General features: G+C 40.5%; 1 protein-coding gene across 1 annotated transcript in view; it reads right to left on the bottom strand.

Moving 5' to 3' along the window:
- The window catches only part of LOC124154660 (amyloid-beta-like protein), a 369,007-nt gene that overhangs the window by 289,468 nt on the left and 56,738 nt on the right, over positions 1–22,801 (bottom strand). The window lies entirely within an intron of this gene.

Raw genomic sequence — 22,801 nt, 5'->3', positions numbered from 1 at the left:
ATGGCGTCGGTTCACGCTTTCGCTCCTAAAAATCGATTTGAAAATACAGCCACTTCAATCGCAAAGCAACTTGTATAACTGATAATATTCAGCAAAAAAGTGTTCATTCACAATAAACTCTCATTAGATATAATTTCTCACGCATAAATCATTTTTCGTCTAACAATAAGTGAGACCCTTGCTGTAACACCATTGTTGTAAACCGTCACTGAGTCCTTCATTTGCATCAAAATACTTTTCATTGCCTCCAGTGATATACGGTAGCGTATGCCACATGCATTTAAAAAAACAAGGCATTTTGAGCCAATGCCTTTTCATCGGCTGGCTGAAAAAAGGCAACGACGTTCTAGAAATGGCCACGCAATTAAGCCAAAGTGGTCACCTGATGTTTCCATATTTAAAAAAAGTCATTTTTATTTCGATGAATTCTGATTGGTCTATTCATTAAAATCAATTAACCTAAAGAAGGCAATATGCTCATGGGACATGTAAAACAAAGAATATCAATCAATTATTATTAAAGCATTCGTTAAATATAAAACTAGGTCACATCGCATACCATTAATATAAAATTTCATGCCTTACAAACAATCCATTTCCAACTGGCAAGAATAAAACACAAAATCCAACTTTAAATTCCAATTATTGCTAAATTCTTTCCTGTCAATTCAATATTAAAGTTAAACAATATCGAAATAATTGCGTGTGATTCTGAACAAGATGATGAGTACGGAAAAAAATTGATTCAATTAATCTTCAATCAGTGGTCAAGGCAATTATAATGGATAAAATGAATTGAACAATGCCATTCATTAATATCGGAGGGAGCGTGCAGATTTTCTATCGATGATTAAAATTCGTTTCACGGAAATTGAAGAATTTAGGCAATAATATTAGTTTTCAAATATACGTCATGACTTTAAAATGAAATTCACCTGTCTCTTACTTCCTACTTGATAAAATAATTATTTTCATAGCTGGTACAGTGAAAATTATAATTCTGACTAATTTCCATCGAACAGATTTTCTAAGAATGATAAAATCCCATTAGCGTGGATGTAAAATCCACTGGCATCATGAATGCTCCACATTCTAATGTATTTCAAATATCACCTTTCCATCACTTGGGAGGAAGATGGAATGACCTAAGGTAAAGTCATTCAAGGATAAGGCATACATGAAACGATATCTGAACTCACGCAAGTCCAAGGAAACTAAAAAGTTACCACGGGCTTGGACAGGGCCAATCAACGTACGGTTCAGAGCTGCTTCAAGCTGGAAATGCCGCATAGCTTCATCCTCAGAGTTCTAGCTTTTAGGCTCGTCCTCATCATTGTCCCTTGCTCAATTTCCGCTTAAAGATGGACCATGCAGCTGTCAATAAGTTAAGTTTATACTATGAAACGTTTCCATTACTACCATCAGCCGTTTATGTTTTCATTCCATTCGGTGAAAAATAAAACCTTCCATGGAAAGAGATAAAAAATCTTCTATAAGTGTAAGTATAGTAGTAATACTAAGTCACGGATAGTTACAATGGCTAGCACGTTGGGTTAATGAATTCCATTGCTAGCTAGCACCCTCGGGCAGGAGAAGTGGAGCGCTCAGGCGTTCAAGCTCATGTCACGCAGTTCATGCTTTAAAGGCCGTTTTACACGGGGCACTGAATTGCGCGGGTTAGAGCCGCATTAATTTCTAAAATGGCGCGGAATTGCGCGAATGCATGAAGGAAATTAGAACAGGGGCTATTTTTCCGTCTCGCATCCACGCATTCTCGCATGTCTTCTAGCAATTCACTGCTTTGCACGACGCAATTTTGATTGCGCCTTCGCACATACGTCAGATTGCGCAATTCCGTGTACCGTGTAACACGATCTTAAGACAATTGCGTGCAAGATGAACAACTAAGATCAACCGAAGCTATGGAAAAATAATGAAAGAAAATTGAATTATAGACAGCTGTGCATACACGGAGGAATGCAAAGCTGTAGGTATTCCACCACACCATTTTAAATAAAAATAGCTTTCTCAGTTTTTTTGAGGATTTAATTAATAACCTTTTGAATAAAATCCCAAGATTCAAGTGTGATGTAGTAGTTTTTTTCATACTGAAATTAATACCTGCAGCTTTCCACGATTATCGGACAGATTTTCTAAGATTGTAGCATCTTCAGAACTTAAATTTATTATTTCTAGAGTGATCATTAAGGCAATTATTGGAAAAACAAGGGTCGATTGCTGTGGAGAATAAACGGTTGAAACATATCGTGTTTTCTTTGTATGGTGAAAAAAATGAGACTCAGGACATCACTAGCCCTAAAATCGGAAAGAAATAATTCATCCAGAATGGGAAGAAGGCGTTCATGAGGGAGAGGAGCATATGCGACGCTTTGAGTAGTCAAAGACATTAAGATGAGCGCGTTCAGGAATTAGTCTCCATGTTATGGCCTTCCTTGAGCAATTTGTTCACGGAGATATTCTTCCCACCCTTCAGAGAGGCATTTGTTCGAGCAGCGGTCGGTCAGCTGAGACTGACTGACCTCTTATTTCATAAGAACCTTTCCTCTTTCTTCATCCAAGAGAGAATCCCACCAGAAAAACAAATAAATTATATCTCATATTCTTTTCAATTTTAGGGCGTGCCTCAAGAAGCCAGAAGACAACGCAGTAATTATAGTATATTGATAAAATATATGTTTTTCTTACTGGAATCTATGCAAATTTAGTTGAAAAATACAGAAATTTCCAAAGATTTAACCGCGAACCACGCATTAAAGAAAATTAAATTGAGTTTTAAGTTAGATTCTAATTTTATATCGACCAAAACGCCAATTCCAGTGGCCTTAGCACAAATGGCACGAGAAAAGTGATGCCATCATAATTAAAGGTACTTTAAACGAGTAATAAGTGAAATGAATTCGAACCTGATTTTAAAAAAATTCTCCTTGAATGGAAATTAGTGGGCAGCAACTTCTAAAAAAAAGAGTAAATTGAAAATGCATTCCATAGCGCTCTTTTCGTTTGAGCAAAACCTTGGGAGGAAAGCGACCACCCCGAAGAGGAGTGCGTACGCTTATGAGGGTGGTGGGCACAAAATACGGGCGGGTCTATGTCTCCATAGATTGGCTTGGTATATTGGGCAGTTTTCTTTTGGACCTCTTCTTCCCACTCACCCTCACGATTGTCCAAGCGGCGATTTAGCGGTAACCAGCCCACTTCCCACCTCTAATTCCCCATCAGGTCTTCACTCCACCCGAGAAGTCCGCCAAAAGAAAACAATTTTGCCTCACTTTACATTCAAAATAGAGGTGGTATTCATGTATTCAGGAGTGATAATTGTCACATAAAACAAGTTATGCTTTTCCCACAATATTTTATGGAATTTCATTCAAAAGAAAGTATGTTTCCATTGGTTCTACGGCGATCCTTCTAAAATTATAGAAAAATATGATTAATGATAGAATACCTTTACTAAAAATTATTATTATTACAATTACTAGAGTCTTCTGCTAATTCACGTAAGTTTCCAAGGAGCATATAAGAAGTATTCTGGCCATCTCCCCACCCTTCATGGTATTCCCTCTTTAATTTATGATATAAGGCCTACTCCTTTTCATACCATTTAAAAATCCTATTCTCTTCCTTCCTCTCCCTCGTTTACCCAACCTTCTACCCTCCAACACTGTTTTCAACATCTCCTCCACGCTCAGTATTCTCTCCATCCATACCTTCTGTCTCCTCCGTGTCTAATCTACAAGCTGCCTCTCTCACCCGCCATGTACAGCACTTCATCGTTGTTCATCCTCCTCTCAGTCCACTTCATCCTCTACATATTTCTCCGGATCCCATAAAAAGGAATGTAATGACACCACCAATTTCCTCTGATAGAGTAATTAATGAAACGAGAATTCTAAATGCTTTTCAATGCGCACCTGTCGCTTGGGCAAGGCCGAATGAAGTGGGAAATGACGAAATAGGGGAGCGTGTGTGATGCTAAGGGTGGTCAATATATGGGCGGGTCCACGAATAGGTCTCCATGGATTAGCCTCTCTTGAGCAATTTCTTAATGGAGCTCTTCTTCGCACTGCTCAGAGACAAAATTGTTCGGGCGGCCATTACATTCCACTCCCGACCTCATCTTCCTTCACAAGCCCCTCTCTCTCGGCATCCGAGAGCGGCCCGCCAGAAAAACAAATGTTATAACCCATACCTTAATGCCATATTCTGCCCATCTTTCTTTGGTACAATTACAGAAACAGAAAGCAAATTTTGCTTTCCACATTTGTAATTGGGTTGATTTTTCCGAAAAATCCGGAAGGTTGTTTTTATAGAATCTTGTGTGTTTGAAAAAATGGTAAATAAAACTAGAACATGAATTAGATTTCGAAGAAGAAACAAATTTAAGGGGCGGCAGCACGAGAAGCACAAAGTAAACTTATTTTACTTTACTATTAATAAGTTACTAGTGAAACGAATCGGTTCTTGACTTGAAATACGTCTATTACACGGCAATTAGTCATCTAAAATTATTAGAAAGAAGAGTAAATTGGAAATGTATTTCAATACGCTGTCATTTGTCTCGACACTAGGTACCGTGTGAAAAAGTGGACGACGCGGAGTTGCGGTATGTGATGCTCAGGGTATGGTCAAGGAATGGGCGCGTCCGGGAATATGTAAGTCTCCATGGATTGGCCACTCTTGAGCAATTTGTTCACGGATCCCCTCTTCGAACCCCCACCCAGCCGTCCTTCGGACAAAATTGTCCGAGCGGCGATTTCGTCCGGCCCACATCCGACCTCTTCTCCCTTCATAAGCTCCTTCTTCCTCCCTTTCTTCATCCAAGGCACAGAGAGAGAAGCCCGCCCATTAGTTTGCCCAGGCGTCGGGGAAATTGAAGTGGGATCTTGGGAGAGGGCCTTTCGGAGGGGGTACGTGCCACCCTCTCCACTCGACGGGCAATGATCCAGGGCGGTCAGCCGCAGTATCCGTATTGATGCGATGCCCTTTAGGGACCTCAACCCTCGTCAACTTCCTTCCTTCCTTCCCTCTGGTGGCGCGCGGCGGAACTGAGAGCGACGGGGCTTTAAGATGAATGCCAGCGCTTATTTTCCTCCTCAAGGCCTTTTTCTTTTCTAGCGGTCTCTCTCTCTCTCTCCACCACTTACTCCTCCTCCACGCTTGCCTTGAACGGTCCACTCAGTGCCGATTAAGAAAGCGCGGACCATTTGCCTCCGCTGATTAAGTACAAGGGGTCTTGCTCTCCACCGTTCAAGGGCCGTTGGCGGCGTGAAAAAGATTGAGTTGCCGTTAAAGAAAGCCGTCGGTATTGCTACCCCTTTGAATTCATCTCTTTCGGTGCTCATTTCCCGTCGACCTAAGTGATTCAATTCGATACCGGGCAACAAGTGAGACTCAAGAGATTCGAATCGAGTTGAGCAAGTATAACTTACGTGATGTATACCACTTCTTTAACGTATACTTTCAGGCTTCTCTAGGTTGAACTCCATATTTAAATATGCATCAGTAAATCACTTAATTAATCACATACTCTGCTTACATTCCACTTACATTTCTAATTTAAATCAACCGCGATTTACATTTAGAAATATAAGTGAAATTTATTAAAATTTTGTGATTAATTTAGTGATAAATGGGATATAGTCTCGCAACTTACCCTTAGTCTGGCTACTTATCTTCATCTCAACTATTTCATCTTTAGTTGAGCAAAAATGTCTCCAAATAATCATTCGAAGTCTATGGGTTCGAATAACCGGCGACAAGCTAAGACTGGGTCGGCGATATCATCATCGCATTCACGAAAAGGGTTATAGCCGTTGATGCATCACCGCAAATATTTGGAGAATTAGGCCACGGAGCGAAAAATGGGAAGATGCGAATCTCTTCACTTTCCAAACATTATCACTCTCAAAAATTTGAAAAAATTGTGAAACAGCTGAAAGCAACGATGTCGTGTTTGGAGCAGCGAAGGAGGAGACACGATGAGATGAATCGGAGAGAAAGAAGGAAACGGTGAAAGCGAAGGCGACGGGAAGGAGAAGGCAGTGAGTGAGAGTTTCCGCGGAGAAAGAGAAACAAGTCTCACAAGAAACCTTATAATATTATTTTTCAATTTCGCGATATTTCTCAAAAGAGAGAGAGAGATAGGGGAAGTAAAAAGGGAGATAAACCGAAAATAATTTAACGTTTGATTTTTAATCTCGACAGAAAGAGAAATTTTTATCGTGGGAGCAGAGAACTCATTTCAGAGGAAGGAGGAAAAAGGAATTACAAATGGTTGGGAGGATGATGAATATCGGAGGAATGTGAAAAAGAGGAGTTGAGTGAAAAAAGTGGTGAGAGTGGCGCTCGAATGAGATCCAACACCTTTCACTTTAATTTTCCGCCTTTTCCCTCCATTTGGCGATAAAGACCAGTGCAAATATACGAAGCAAAAAGGAGTCCGATGGTCCATTTAATTTGCGCCAAAACTCGGCAATATCGAGGACAAACAACAGTGGTAATAGGCCGGCAGCAGATTTAGATAAGGCTTAAAATATAATTGATGAAACACTTAAATATACTTACTTACGAACGCATATCAGACCTCCAGCGCAGTATTGCTGAACCCCCCTGCCACACGCCTTTTAGGCGGCTTGCGGGGTATTGTGTAGATGAAGATACCGCCAAGGCGCGGCGGAAAGTAATGAACAACACCTGAACAATGATCCAATAAAAACAACGACCACAATCCGCCCCTGTACTCGGTCGAACCAGTTATCTCGAAGAATATCCACGCTCAGCGTACTGTGTTTATTAAGGTTTTCCTCACGTCATTATCATCATGGCAAATGATAAATGGCAAATACAGATCATCTGACCTTCTTTCTTTTTTTCCGCTTCGTGTTCCTTCGCGCACGACGAGATCGAGGGACCTATTTCATTGTTTCACCCCCCTTTCCGTCTTTCCGTCTATAAACGTTCTTTTCTATTCAGACTTCCTTCTTCCATTAACTTCTATGCCAAATGTGTTTCAAATTTTGATCCTTTTTTTCATCCCTCATCCATCTTGCACCTTCACTGTCGTAATTTCCCCCTATTCCTCGCACCACCCGATGAAATTTACTTTTCTTTGTTATTTATTTGTAAATACTGTTGAATATTTATTTTGTTCATTATTAATTACGTTGCTTAATATTATTATACTATTTCTCCAGTTATTGTGAGCCCTCTGTAATTGGCCTCGTGCTGTTTTTGGACTGCATTAAATAAATAAATCATCACTTGTCAGCAATGGTAATATTGGTATGAGGTAGCTCTCCATTCATTTCTCGAATAAGCAGATCTTTTAGGAATTAAATAATTCTAAGACATAAATCCTTCATGATCTGCTCCATCTCATTCCTTTGGCTTCTTTCCCTCCCCACTGACTTTCAGCGACTATTTTCAACGGACCAATGTGTTTCATGTCGTGATCGATTTAATTTTTCCATGTTCTGCCCAAGGTTCACAAATTCATCTCTTCCATTGTGAAAAGAGATTTTCTCAACGTGCGATGTGAATGAAGTTATTCATTTCCGGTTAAAACCGCATCCTTTGCTGCGGCGATGACAACAGTCTCGAAAAGTGAAGAGTGTCAAAAGTCGAAGAGTGACAAAATTGTTAAGCTCTGCAGTGAAAGGTTCGAAACCGCCGCCGCGAAGTCATTAGACTAAAATTTTGAAAACACAATGGCTCCGTTGGAAAAGTTAAAGATGAAGTTTTCAGTTGGATACTGAGAAGCTAAGTTGGAACACTCAGAATACAAGGTAGCTATTTATTAGCCACAGAAACTGTGATATTTTTACTATGACAAAGTTTACAGACGTACTTGTATGAAGTATGAGTTTTTCATTGCCCTGATTGCATCAAGAGGTGAAATATCGCAAGAATACTGCAAAGGCACACGTTAATTCGATGAAATTAGGCAAATGGTAAAGTTTGCAAAATACGGAGAATAATAAAATTTTGAATGCATAGCATGGATATTTTTGTTGTGCTTTGATAACGCTGGAAACCCCCGTTAATAAGGAGGCTTAGTACTATTTACGGGTAAATAAAACATAAGGTACTTATTTATATCATAATCCCTAGTTACTAAATCTTTTGGAGTACGTAATGGGAATAAAAAGGACAGCGAAGTATAAATCTAATTAGGAGCTTCATAAGACTCACTAAGCCACGAGAAGTATTTTGTTTACAATAGTCTCCATGAGCAGCAGTAACAAAAATAATTGCCTCAATAACAGAAATATAGAACGATTATGGAAGGCAGTAAAGATATTTTTTTACGGCTTATAAAGTCCCATCATAGTATGAGAAATTCTTCGTAACATCGGGGAGCCTTCTTCGATTTAGTAAAAATCTCTTGATACGTTGAACACTAGGTAAAATATGAAGAAACGACCAAATTCATCGGCTATTATGAATAGCATAACAATTCTCTGTATATTCCACAAAGTGGAGCTGAGTACGGTCTTAAAAATAAATCACGCAAACGCATGAAATGGTGGAATGCTTTCCAAGAGATTCTCGATTAGCTACTCCCACAATAGCTGTATATCATTACAGCGTTATAAATGATATACCGCATGCCAAGTATAACTGCGAGCTAAATTGCACAATCACTGAAGACTGACAACCTCATTACCGCACCAGCACGCTCTATCCGTTGCAAATGCCGCGCAGAAAATTTCGTTTTATAATAAAAAAAGAGAGTACTATTTCTCAAGAACGCTGGAGATATTTGTTCCGAAGGTAGTTAGCATTCCGTTTCACGACTATTATGCGGGCACTCGAAAATATGCCACAGGGCTAACAGCAGTTTACTAATTATATCACTCGGATATTCTTTTGGAAGACCAAGATGCCTACTTCCTTGTAACAAATATAGGAAATTATCACTTTTCTCGTAAATTTTATTGATTGGTTAAGGCTTTACATCGCCTTTATATATGGCATTTCAATCATCGCCTAAACACTGACGAATTACCAAGTCGACATCTTAATACTCGTACATGACTCGCTTTTAAAGTTTTCCTCAGGTGGCAAATAAATCAAACATATCTCAATTAAATATTGAACAGTAACGCGTCAAGAATTTGAAGAATGCACTTTATTTGCCACTCACAAAATATGATCAATCGGAATTTGAAAAACAAATAAATGTCTACTAATTATCGCTTACACGCAGCCAAATTTAATTCGCCTAGAAGTGCCTCACGGAAACGTAACTATTTAAGTAGCAATGAGCATTAATGATTGCAGTAGATAACAGCATTTGATGCCATAAATGAATCATCAAATATGTTCAAAATTTATGAATACAGTAGACCAATACGTAAATGTACTAGTAAAACTGCAGAGTTAAAAAAAACTCATTTCACAACCCTGACAATCATTTCCGGGCAAGCGACTTTAAAGATGCCTGATATTAAATTGAAATAGATGATGGAAAAACCCCTGACATCCCATATGATCCTGAACGCTTGGCTGCTTTATGAGATTTAATGATGCGCGCACTAGGGGAGGGATGGCACAAGGGAGAAGTAAAATATCTAACGCAGGAAAGCATATCCAATTAGGCCACGCGTCCATCACACGAGATGCGGCTGATGGAAGCCATCCCCAAGAAGCGACTGTTCCTCTATATAGCGGTAAGAGAACGAAATGTCATGAGGGTGATATGAGTGCATCCTTGACGGGAAAAAATGGATGCTAAAATTATGCTTGTGATGGCAAGATAGTAATACGATTTGGGTAAAGTGGGAATGAAAAAGGTTTAGGCCTCGCAGAACTTGATCATAGCATTAGAAGCTCCTCGATGGGATAGCTCACGCGGACCGAAAATCCCCATTAAGTATATAAGAATTGATAGATGGACGGGAAAGAATATTTGCCACGATAATAATGTTCCCCATCCCGTCAAAATATCGTAACTTTACAATAAGAAAACGCAGAAGTTTTCCCCAATTTACATAAGTTAGTGACGTCATTTGAGTTCAGTTTCATTGACTAGTTCCAGGAGAATCGTCCATGGAGGGATGCCAGAGGTCGAAAGTGCGGGAATGCAACGAAATAGAAGGAGCTCCTACACAAGACCAAGGCGCAGTTCGGAAGTGGCAACCCTCAAGCAGAGATTTTGTCACGTCATCAACTTTAGAACGACCTCCGCAAATATACCTTATCGACGATTTAGTCTCAAAATTCTCAATACGATTCTCAACGATCTCAAAATTCCCAATACTTGCATACCACCCTCATATACCTTGATTCTACTCATTTTCTCATTAATACTTCGGATTTCTTACCCTTCTTTCTTTAAAGCATTGAGGGGAGATTGCGTGAAATGGATCGCCAGGAGGGAGAGAAAAATAGAGGAGCCGAGGGAGGAGGGATGGACGGGGCTGAAGGGCAGGCTGTCACGCGACCCAACTCCCCCCCCCCCCCCCCGAATTCGATTCTCAAAAACCCCCGCAACCCGGATCCATAGCCAGAGGACGGCTTTCACCACTCCATTAGTCTTCGTTAAGGCAGCAGCAGCGGATTGGCTGAATGTAAGGGTGAGGGAGAGACAGGGGGGGAAGGGGCTTATATCGCCATCGGCTGATTCAATCGAGGGAGAAGGACAGAGGGTTCTAAGGTGAAGCGTGCTAGCTAGCTACTTGCCTTCAATCTACTTCACATGAAAGGCAAGCAGTGAGGCGCATAATTAGGCCGAATACAGTTTCAAAGCAGTGACGGCATGGAAAAATTAGCAGTGCCGGAGCGCACTTTCCTTAACTTATTTTAGAAGTCTGTTTTTTTACAAGTTATTATTTAGCTTTTATTACAATTTTTTGTTTTGGTCACGAATGTATAAATTAGAAGAGTTGAGGTAACAAAATTTGATAAAAATGATATTTGACTGTTTTGTCTTTTGTTAACCAGAGGTGGAACGGCGTTCCGGCACGTTCCATCACCTGTTTCAAAAGAAAAAAAAAATTACACACAATTTGAGGTTATTACATTAATTTTAAATTATTAATTATACATGAGATAATTTAATATTCAAAGGCACCACCCACATCTAACGTCATTACCATAAAATGGATTGAAATTATAACGTCTTCAAATACTACCACAGAATTAGGAGCTAGGTAAATTATTGGGACAAAAAAATGAAACTCTTCAAATCAAATCAAAAATTTTGCTGAAAACACTCAAGTGCCGAGCGAAATAACAGGCACACATTTATTTTAAAAAGAGAAAATAAAAGCAATTGAACGGTCCAACACTGTTTGAATAAAAGGTAAACGTTGGAAAGTTCGTGATACACAACGGTGGACATACTGAGAAGACTTCACGCATATAATTCGACGGAAAAGTATGACATAATTCTTTATTTGTTTATACAATCCTTTATTCTATTTATTCACAAAGGGTGATCAATTTAAGCGAATATTTAATTTTCTAAAAAAAAGGGAGATGAAATATTTCTCTTTCGCAACCGTTATTTCTTCATTTTTCTTTAAAAATTTCTGTGCTTGCAATAGAATTCAATTATCGCTTTTGAGCAATGCCTATTGCAGACAGCTTCGAAGTGCAAAAGGAGGTTTAACAGAAGCATATTTAAACAGCTACCGTCTCTTTCTCTCTCTCTCTTGCTTCAATTTCACGGAAAGGAGAAAGAAAATTCATCTTCATTTTTTCCACCACTGGGAAATTGTTGTTTTATCAACTCGACGACGACGGCGTGCAAACGATAAACAAGTCCTCGTCTCCAATGGAGACGGAATGGCTCTTCCCGCAACGCCTGCCGAACACGTGCGCCCCCCGCGGAGGAATTTATAATTACAAAACGCGTCTGTTTGCAGAGAAAATATGCTTCGAGCGCTGACGAGTTGTTGTTTACAGAGCCTCGAACATCACGAATGATATCCCCGAGTTTATAGAATGAAATGGAAATTTGACGCCGCGACCCGAACAAACGAAATAGAATACAGAATGAGCTGTAAATCAAATCCATTCCCCATCGCATCAAAAACCTTCTGCCTTCAACACCAGCATGCAAGCAGCCAGTCTAGGAGAGGCAAAGACCTTGCCAATTCCCACCCTACATCACCAACTCCGTTCTTAGCAGAACTCCTACACTAGTCTGAGAGTTCTTCCTCTTCGAAATATGAGCTGCTAGGAGGTACTAAAATATTTTAATTAAGAAGAGGCAATGTGCAAAAAAAGGGCAGACATATGATTTATTATCGTCGTGGAGGCTTATGGACCCGTATGCCCAAAGAGCGCCTCACGCTGTTTCTAAGCATCCTTTTGATTCATGGTATCTAAATTTCGCAATAAACTAAGAAACAAAATTAAAGAGTAGAGATTTTGCACAAATTTTCTTACGTTAGTTATAAAAGGCTCTTAGGATGGTCCATATCTTGCATTGACATTGAAAATGTGCTTCGTTAAGATTTTTCTCTTTTACTTTTGTTTCCAGAGTCAAGTTGTATGCTAAAGAAAGTGTTTGTTATTGTGTGCTATAATTTTCTTATACAATGAAATACCCTTACATCATTTCAGCAATGCCTGTAAAAACCTATTGGTACCCTAAAAACAAGTCATATGCCTAGTAGGGGGTGTAAATTCTAAACATGTTTTTTAATATTGTATGAATCCATTTCCTCTATTCGAAGATTAACATTATAATTATTTCCACCCCCGCTCGCGACACACCACACCTCAGGGTGGTTGCTTTAGGGCTGAGAGGGAGGGGAAGACGATGCTTCACTTTTCGGTGTGCCTATAGGGAGAAGAAATACCCACTCATCTAAGAAAGACTATAGCCCTCAGACTTGCAGGAGTATTGTCCTCAAAAGACAAGGAGACGAGCAACGCGAGACCATTGAACGATCGACGATCGCACTATACAAAATGTGTTACAAATGTAGTCATTGAGTAATGTATCGTAGTATTTTAGCCATTTTAGTTAGGTTTTCATTATCATAAAGTGGTTAAGGGTGTACTTCTATCAATAAATAGGTGGGGAGACTGGCGCTTCATCACAGTCCACCTATTCAGCGTATAGAACGACCTCCGCAAATATACCTTATCGACGATTTAGATAGATATCGAAATGTTGACCAACCCATATATTTTCCATTTTTGGATCCATCGCTTATTTCTCTATCTGTTCGTGGGGAAAATTAGACAGACTTAACCCTTTCGCAGATAAGTTGATGACTTCACCGATTTCTGCCCGGCGTTTCACCGCTTTTCTTTCACTTCACGGCCTTTTGCAAAATTAAAGAGTGGTTCGTCGCTATTCACACACTCGTGAGCGATTGTTTCACTCAGCGAGATGATCTCCCTGAACGAGTCAATGAACCGGAACTCTAATGACGTGAGAAACTCGCGAAAAGTAGGCGGCAACTTAAGCGCTATCTTATTTTGAACTTTAGAGGCAATGCCCGACTTAGGAATATTAATAATAACGTAACGAGTTTGTTAATTCCACAGGTATATTACACACGACCGGTTTCAGGTGTTAGGAATTTTTTTCCTCACAAAGAAGTTACGTTTTCGAAACTTCCCACTACCTCCCATTAACCGAATTATTTCAATGAATGCGCTTTCATGTCTGAGTGAACGTCTCCATTTGCCCTGAGATTCCCTTTATCGGCTGCACTCGAATAGTGTGAGAGAGAAATAAAGGCGGACTGACAAAGAGTCGCCTCTCCTCCTCCGCTCTTCATGCGGCACAAGAGCGTGGGAGGGGGCAGCGGAACACCCCCTCTCTCCCCCCTACTATCATTCAAATTCCTTCAAGAGGGAGGCGACACCCTCGGCGGGGGTGGGGCAAAATGGCATGGGGGAACGGGGCAAAACGTTCGAATTTGCATCGCTTAAACTCTCCGAACGCATCCACGGATGGTTGTGGGGGAGTGAACAAGGGTGGAAAGTTTAGGGGAAGATGGCGCTTAAGGGAATTGTGGGAAGAGTGGGGGATGTGGGAGAATGGAGGAAAGGGGGTTTGAAAGGATATTCACCCCTCAAATATACAACCCACAACGACTAACTTTGCCCTAGGACCTCAACCGATGCAAAAGCACGGAAGTTAACACAATTGAATGACGATAGCCCCGAATCAAGATATTTCTCATACGGCCATTTTTGGAAGAACCGTTCATCGATTTCGAATTACGAAATTATAAAGAAAAAACAATCAGACGAGGTCATTTATATAAATGATTGAAGAACGCACTCACAAACTCAGATAATTCAAGGCAGAGGCTGGTTTTATTAGGCAAGGCTAGAGCTCTCCCCAGACAGCCACAGGCGTGTGAATTTCACACACTAACGGTAGGGTAGGCCAGTTAGTTCCTATGGAGACCTTTTCGTTGAGTTTTATTTTTGACATCACCCAGTTATCATAAGTACAGGAAAGATTTATGGCTTACACACAACAGCTGCACCACCCAGGTATAATTTTTGTGTCCGGGACTATGCTGTATTTAGATGCGAATAATGAACGTGATATTGAAAAGAGATTACTTTTTCACCACCTGAGAGATTAAGGCGTAAAAATGCTAAAAACGTTATAAAAATTGTGAAAAAAGCTATAAAATTGAGATATTTTAGATTCAAACGAGACTTGTGCTTGCTGCTTGGGAGAGGTTCAGATGAAATAGACTTCAGGGAATAGTTGGGCTGCAGATAAGTTCTCTCCGCTTCCAGAAGAAGCAAAGATAAATTTATTTGAACTCGACTTTCATTCATGCATGTACTACACGAAAATACATGTTAGTCGGTCATATTGGGATGCCCCAAACTGGCTGCAGCTCATCCTGCGCACAGCGATCGTCTTTTCATTATATTAACTTCAGTTGAGCCACGTCCTTTCCCAACCCATCCCTTCCCCCGAGAGGGTTTCCCAGAAATTCGACCTTGCTGCTTCTGCTGCTTCAGCTTCACGCCAAATGTTTGCGTATCAACGGCGAGAACACAGTTTTCCACTCTCCGCCAGTCACCACGAAAAAAACAAAAGACCACCGGGCAATCGAAAGGAAGAATATACCAATAAAGACTATATATTCCAAATTATAACTGAAGCGCAGTCCGGGAAGAGTTAACATCGATGACTTTACAATTAAGATTTTAAACTTTCAAATTTTCACATCACTTCCTTGCTTTAAGATTAAAAGAATGTTTGTGCAATATATTTTGTTTATAAATAACGGGAAGTCATTTGGGTACTAGACGAAATCTAAGGCTACATTAAGATTACATTCCCCGGAAGAAAAATGTAGGTAGGTGCCAATAAATACCTACGTAAACTTAAAGTGAAAGGCGGTGGAAAAGTACATCCTTCTGATACTCAAAAATTTCTCCATTGCAGTTTCTGAGGAAAAATGGACGTGAAATCACAAATTCTATAACAATCACCCTCAGTTATCATAAAATAAAAATACCCAAAGTAAAACAAATCCCACCCTGACGACACACAGAAGAGAAGCATAAGCAACAATCAATGCAATTGAAATCTATGCGGTATATCACGAAGCACAATGCCTCGCAGACTGAGAGTTTGAATTATTGCGTACTTCAAATGCTGGTAAAAGACTCGCACTTCACCTCTGCCACGGTAGATGGCACGGAAAAAGGACTTTAAATGTAGAGGTTTCGGGGCCGACTTCCCAAAGAACACCCGATGATTTATTTCAGCGGCTGTCACTGCGCGGATTCGCTTGAAGATGCCTCGGAGGGAACCTTAGTTAGTGCGAGGGGAACGACTTCAGAGCGATGGAACGAAGAGAGAGAGACCGCAGAAACGTATCGTAGAGAGCATTCCTGAACCAAAAAGGAGGACTTCAAGCAAATAGCGTGAGTTTTCGGTTAATTCCCATTGATTTTTCTCCTAACTTAGAAGTTGCGCCAGTGAGAGATCAATGCCCTTTAAACTATACTGTCGTAGATGTGTATTAATGTTACACAAATAATGTCAATGATTCCTAAAAGTTTCAGGGTATAATATTTCGACAGCTGATTTTGATGCACTTCGATGATTAATTAACCACTTGAAGATAATGTAAAGACACTGAAACCAGATTTGACATAGAAATAACAGCGAAAACTGGCCTGTGCTGTTCTTTCAATAGTTCAATTCGGCTCGATTTATGTCTATACTTTGTATAGTAAGGCCGTTTTTAACTTCCGCTGAATCTGGAGACGATCATCTCTACTTTACAACTCCTATAGTTACGCGAAGTTAAGGCAAGTTTAATTGTTGTGAACAAGGCTTTGCAGAAGCCACCTAACTCCATATATATTTCCTCTCTCTCCCTTGGGAGAAAGGTTAAAGTATTTCTGCATGGATATTCGGTAGAAGAGATTGCGTGAATGCCGTTGTAGTGGTGGTGGTGGCAGCCGTATCGATCATAGCTCTTGAGTGGGGGGGGGGGGGGAGGTGGTAGAGGGGTGGGTGGCGCCTAGGCATTCCGCGGCGGCACTTCTCTATACTTTCACCGACGGCGCTCACTTTGGGAGGGCGCCAGGGGGGTGGGGTAGGGGGAGTGGCGTCGCGACGCCCCCAAAACAGCTGAAGGCAGCACGGCGCTAAAGTGAGGAGCCCTTTACAGAGTGGGGAAGCGTGTTTTGCGAGAATAACATCCCGTCTCCCACCACCCCCCCTGCAAATCCAATGCTCCCTCCCTAACAACGCTCAATTTGAAATTTCGCCATTTTTTTTCAGCGAAGTTCCACAAAAATTTCGGCCGAACATATTAAGAAAAGTATGATTTCATGCTTTTTCTGGTGGATTGCGGTAAGTTCCATCGAATGAAGCGTGAAGTTAATGAAGACTTAGAAACAATCTTTAGGAGATCTCTATATACTCTCAGACAATTGACTTTTAAGAAGGATATTGAATTATGTAACAAATTATAACCTCCCGTGCGTTAACATAAAGGCTCGGATAGAAATATTAAAATTTTTAATTCGGGTCGCAAATAAAATTAAGAGACACTTTTTACTACGTTTTTTAAATCAATAGGTAGAAAGGTTCCATGATTACTATAGTTTATTTATCCGACTATGGTTGTGTAGCAGGAAATCATCATCGATTTCTAACCATAATGTTTATTACCTGACGATGACGAAATGTCGAAACTGATGTTCTTATGTACAAAACGTGGACATAGTTCAATCAAAATGATATCAAATTCCACAAAGTCACGTCTGAGACAACTAAAGACATGTAAAAAGCAATTTAAATGGAGAACTAACATGAAGGACCACTTCCTTCTTCATCCTGACATAAACCGAATACTAGAAAATTGTAGCCAACACCAAATGGCACACCGTGGAATAAATGAGAAAAATATTTTAATGCATTGCTGCATTTCGAAGAATATCCATGCATTGATAAACAATGACAAAATCAAATTGTAGACTCTGCAAAATGCTACCTATGAGTTATAAAAGAATTTAAACCGAAAATTCGTCGTAAGAGTAAAAATAACGCCAAAATAGACTTAATAACAAAATAGACAAAATAGACTAACTTGCAGGTACGATATAACAGTGATTAATAAATACATCAATTCACTATGTGGATGCCAAGCAGCCTGCTCTGCTAAGATTATAAGAGTCAACATCGGACGATTACAAGTAGGAAACAAACGAACGCGTTTTGGTGAAGTTAGCGACTATATAAAATATTTGGGGACCGTAGTAGCCTAGTGGGCAGAGCATTTAGCTGCTAATCGAGGGGTGCCGGGTTCAATCACGGGTGAAACATTCGGATACCCCTAAAAACAAAATTACCAAAGTGCGAGATAGTCAAAGAAAAGAAATCCTTAACATGAATGTGTGAAATTCACAAGCCTGTGTCTCAGTTCGAGGTGAGCTCTACCCTCACCAATCGAAACCAACGTCCGGGTTGAATCACTGAGTGAGAGAACTTCGATTGATGGATTATGTAGTATTTTTTTTTTAAATCTCAAACCCTAGAGTCGCAAACTTCTTAAAGGCGCCATTTCCCCACAGCACTTTCCGCCCTTTCGAGTGCAGCCCAACCCCTCTCTCCTATAAACTCCCTGGAGGCATTAGCTCAAGACTGGTGCGTATGGCGGACTATTTTTCTTCGGGAACGGGGGCGGGGATAACTCCCTTAAATTCGTCCAATTAGGAGAGAGGCTCTGGCGGTGAAGAGGGGCAGTGAGGGGCAGGCGGAGGGGTGAGGGGAATGGTAAATGGTGGGGGGTTGTGTTGCCGTGGAGATGAGGAGAGGCGTGCATATTGAAAGAAAGTTCCAAAGTAGGAGGGCAAAAAAAAGCGACGGTGGCGGTGGTAAATAAGATTAAGTGGGCGCGGAGAAAGAAATTAATGCCTTGAGATACTTTTCGACGGCCGCGGCGTCCACTTCAGGGAATACTCGCGATTTCTTTGCGCCCTTGACTTATTACTTCGCCTTTCCCTCCTGGACGGCCAACTCGAGGTGGGAGTGGCGAGGAAGTTAACGAAGAAAGTGCGGTAGAAATTTAATTTAATTTTCTTAATGAATTTATTTCATTCAGCGTACTTTGTGGTTGAGTGATTTCACTAATTTTAGCGAGGAAATACGTCACTGAGTATAGAAATGTTTTTTTTGCTAGGGGTTGTTGGCAGAAAAAGTGGATTGTTGGGACAAACGTGTTTGGGATTTTTTTTTTGGGATTTGGGGTCACGGGCCTTGTATAATGTGTCAAACGCAATTAGGACTGAGCCATATAAAAATGATGTTATAGTAAATTAACGATAAATTTTTATTTATTTACACTAAATTAGTAAGTAAATTAAATTAGTCATAGGTATCGTGGTGCTTGGTCATTTGAATGCATTGATAAAGTACACAAATAGTGTGAAACGATTAATAATAAATAATCGGGGATTTCCATGAATATAATAAAAGGCAAAACTCGATGTACACATTTTCTACAAAATGAAATGCTTTTAGTTCCATCTGCTGTTTCCGTTAACCTCGGCAGGGGGAAAGCTCAAAATCACCAACACACACATTATCCGCTGCATTTTCCACCAATTCCACATTTAAATTTACAAACTAATTGCTTGCGAATACACCCAAAATTGAGTCTAAATTTTCGCTAGCCACCTCACAGTGAATGCAAGGAATGTAGGCTACATTTTCAGGGTTTCACCGCGTCGTCGTTGCGTAGGGGACAACAGTTTCTCCTGCATTCCAGCAGGCGTCTTCAGGTCGAAGTGATTATGCCGTATTTTCTGTGAAACTGTTGTCCCCAACGCAACCACGACGCAGTGGAACCCGGAAAATGCAGCCTCCATTACCAGCGCACCGCGGAAGCCTTCGCACCAATGAAAGGAATGATGGCAAAATAAAACGAGTCACTTAAGATGATAGAGGGAATTAATAGTTGGTGCGCGGGGTGGTTACTCGTGAGTGCCTAAAATGATTCAACTCTGGTAGGGGAAGAAATGTGTTTCCATGTGGCGGAAGGGTGCACTGAAAGAAGACAAAGGGGACCACGCCAGCCCATGGAGAGGAACGGGAACGCCTTCGGGGCATCTCCAACGAGAGAGGAAGTTTTTTAACCAAAATTTCCCTTACCCGCGAGGGCAATCTCGAAATTAACCCGTCACCCTTCAGAAAAGTGAAAAAAATCGGGATTATATTTTGAAAGAAGAACGATGAAAAAGAAAGGTGGTCCTCAAAATTCCGAAAGTTCTCGGCGAAGGGATGAAATTAGCGAATTGATTACTACTCGTGGAAGAGGTATGAGGTCGGAAGTCCACACGCATCCGTCTTTTTATTTACAGCATGAGAATAAAGAGAATGATTTAAGAGCCTCCGTGACGCAATAGCTTCAGAAAAAAATCACTCGTAATGCATCGTAAAAGTTATCGCTACTTTCGAAGCCCAAGTTTCGTAAAAGCGAAAAAAAATGCAGCCTTAGCAAAGAATTCTATGGACTAATTAAGAAAGTATTACGCACGAAAAAAAGTCTTTAAAAAATCACCGAAGGTTACCGATAAATATATCGGAACAATTATTAGGTATTACGAAATTGAGACAACAAAGGTTACAATTTCTTTGTTACAAGCTTTCCCAGCGTATGATATCAATGAACTACTTTCAGGTTTGTAGGCGGGACAAGATATCGATTGTTGCTGACCATTCTATCAACGAGGATGGAGATCTTGACCCGAAAATTCGACAGTAATTGTCATGACGACAGTTTCGACGACAGTATCAAAATCACGCACCCAAAATTAACCTTTATTTCCAAACAATTTGACTGGTATTTTAGAAAAAATAGTGATAGTATTAAAGAGAGTATCAAATGTCTGGGAATGCACTAGTCGGCACAGACTTGTCTAAAAGTGAGCGTAGGAGCCCGAGATCTTCGGTGAATTCCTTGCCTGCAGCAAAATAAGACTCAACTCCAAAGGGCTATATCATCACTGCTATCATTTCTACAAGATGGAGACAAGTTCAAGGAATTATTCTTAACTTTGCTGTTAAATAACGCGTAATTTACATATTTTAATTACATTCCTAAAATGAAATGAGAACGTACAGTATCTTAAGCGATATATCATCAGGGAAGAAGTGTTGTAAGTTTTTCTCTACATCTTCCTTTTAAAAAACAACTTCCTTAGGTCATTCCTCTGTAAAGTTTAAGCTTTAAAATAAGTATTCGACACCCTGCAGAAGATTTTCCTTTCGAAAGTCATGCTGGAAAAATGAAGTCAACCTCCAGCCTTGCTCCTGCTTCCTCATTATCTTGCATATAGCTATAATAAGTAACTTGGAACAAAGTTAAGGAGTTAATAGATAATTTCTCATTTTCAGGAATTCATATATACCGTACTTGTTACTCAACACACATTTTGTTGGCACAACAAGAATCTACTGGATAAATCTAAACTGAGTACAATTTCCATTTGTAAAGATTTCTAGAATACCCAAACACGATTTCAGATTTTTTGAGTCAAAAAAAATTTTGATTTTTCTTCAAAGTTCCGAGATCAAATTCCTTATCAGCGACCTCAAAAACCTATGTACAATCTATTATGTTTTCGATAGCCATGCCGCACTCATCATCGTTATGGAACAACGTGCTCTGCTCAGGGAGATGCCAGCACATCGCCATGGAAATCTCCTCTCGGCCCAACAACACACTGCTGCCCCAAGAATTTAAATAAAATATACGCGCCAATCATAAGCGCGGAGATATTAATGCTTCGCCGAAAGAGCTACAAAGGGGCGGGTGGCTTCCAAATGGGTGGGCAGGGGGTGAGGAGGGTGGGGGAAGAGGGGTGGTCCTGTTGAGAGGGCCGATTCCTTTTAATTATTTCTTCTCCCCCCCACGCGACTCCTTTTAAATGCCCGGAAAACAACCCCCTGAACACCCTCCCACGCCCATCCACCCTTTCCTCAGCAAAAGGGGGAAATTTCAACATTTCGCCCCTTGGTCGCCCCGATTCCCACTGGAACGCGAAGGGCGATCCACATGCATAAAAGAGAGAGAGAGAGAGAGAGAGGGGGCGAAGAAAGACAGAGGGACGGATTCGCTTAGCGTAATTTTAGGGCGAAAGAAAGAGAAAGAAGGGGGAGGTTTGGTGGGAGGAGTGAAAATATATACATTTAAAGCCCCCCCTGGAACCACAGACACACAGACACATGCCACTCCACGAGCACGGACTTCGTCGCAGCTATTTCGCAACCTGTTGTTACGTTTTGAGAGTGGAAATTCCATTCCCCGATCCTCCCGTTTAACATTTTTTCCGCAAATTAAAGAGAGAGTTTCCTGGCGCTCGTGAGGATGGCTCGGTTCCAACAGAGAAATCAAACAGATGCGTCGTTTGGTTTCATTTTCACCAAATCCGAGATTCCGGTGCATTTGACGGACGGACGTTGTAATTTTCGAGTTTCGAGTTCCTGATTTTAATTATTCCCTCCACAGGTTTCTCCCCTCCCCCGTAATAAACGATGAATTCTGAGCCCAATTTAAAAGCATGCAGATAAATAATTAAATACATTTTTCGCATTTTACACATTAGCAGCATTAATAATTAATGAATTAATTAAACGCTCTAGCAAACAACTATTAATTAATTAAAATACAAAATGAATACTTTGAAGCATGGAAAAATGAGATGTGAGGATATCGAAACCAAATAAATAAAAACTACAATAAAAAACGAGGGTGCGAGAATTATTTAAAGATAACTATTTGATTTTACTCCAATTAAACATGGGTCAGGCGATTCGTACGATCAGCATCGCTCATATGCTACCGACTAGAAAATGTAGAACACAACGGAGAAGAACATTCAATTCATTCAACTTCATTTAATCAGCAAGGATAATATCCTCCCAACTAGAAAATCTCTCGCATGACGGAGAACATAAATTTATAGGTTTCCTTCATCAGCAGAAGACTAATTAAAAAAGCAAAGCAGAATAAAGTGAGGATATTTGGCCTCCCCCTTGAGCAGCCAAAGACAGTGGGAAAGCTTAAAAAAGAGCAATAATGAGCCACTCATAAATCCCGCGGGATTATTAATTGAGAAAAATCGCAAATGCGTTGAAAGGGAGAAAGTATGAGTAATCTCCTGCTGCGGCACCGCAGCGCCGCCAAGCGGGGGAGGCGAGCGACGACGGTGGAGAGTCACAACGACGCAGCGATATAAATGAACCAACCCTCCGGGGGGCGGAGAAATGGCCACAATTGCGAGAGAGAAAGTGAATGGTCATCATCCAGAGATG

The sequence above is a fragment of the Ischnura elegans genome, chromosome 2 (assembly GCF_921293095.1).
Source record: "Ischnura elegans chromosome 2, ioIscEleg1.1, whole genome shotgun sequence".
Lineage (NCBI taxonomy): Eukaryota > Metazoa > Arthropoda > Insecta > Odonata > Coenagrionidae > Ischnura > Ischnura elegans.
This window is presented reverse-complemented; position numbering and strand designations above follow the sequence as displayed.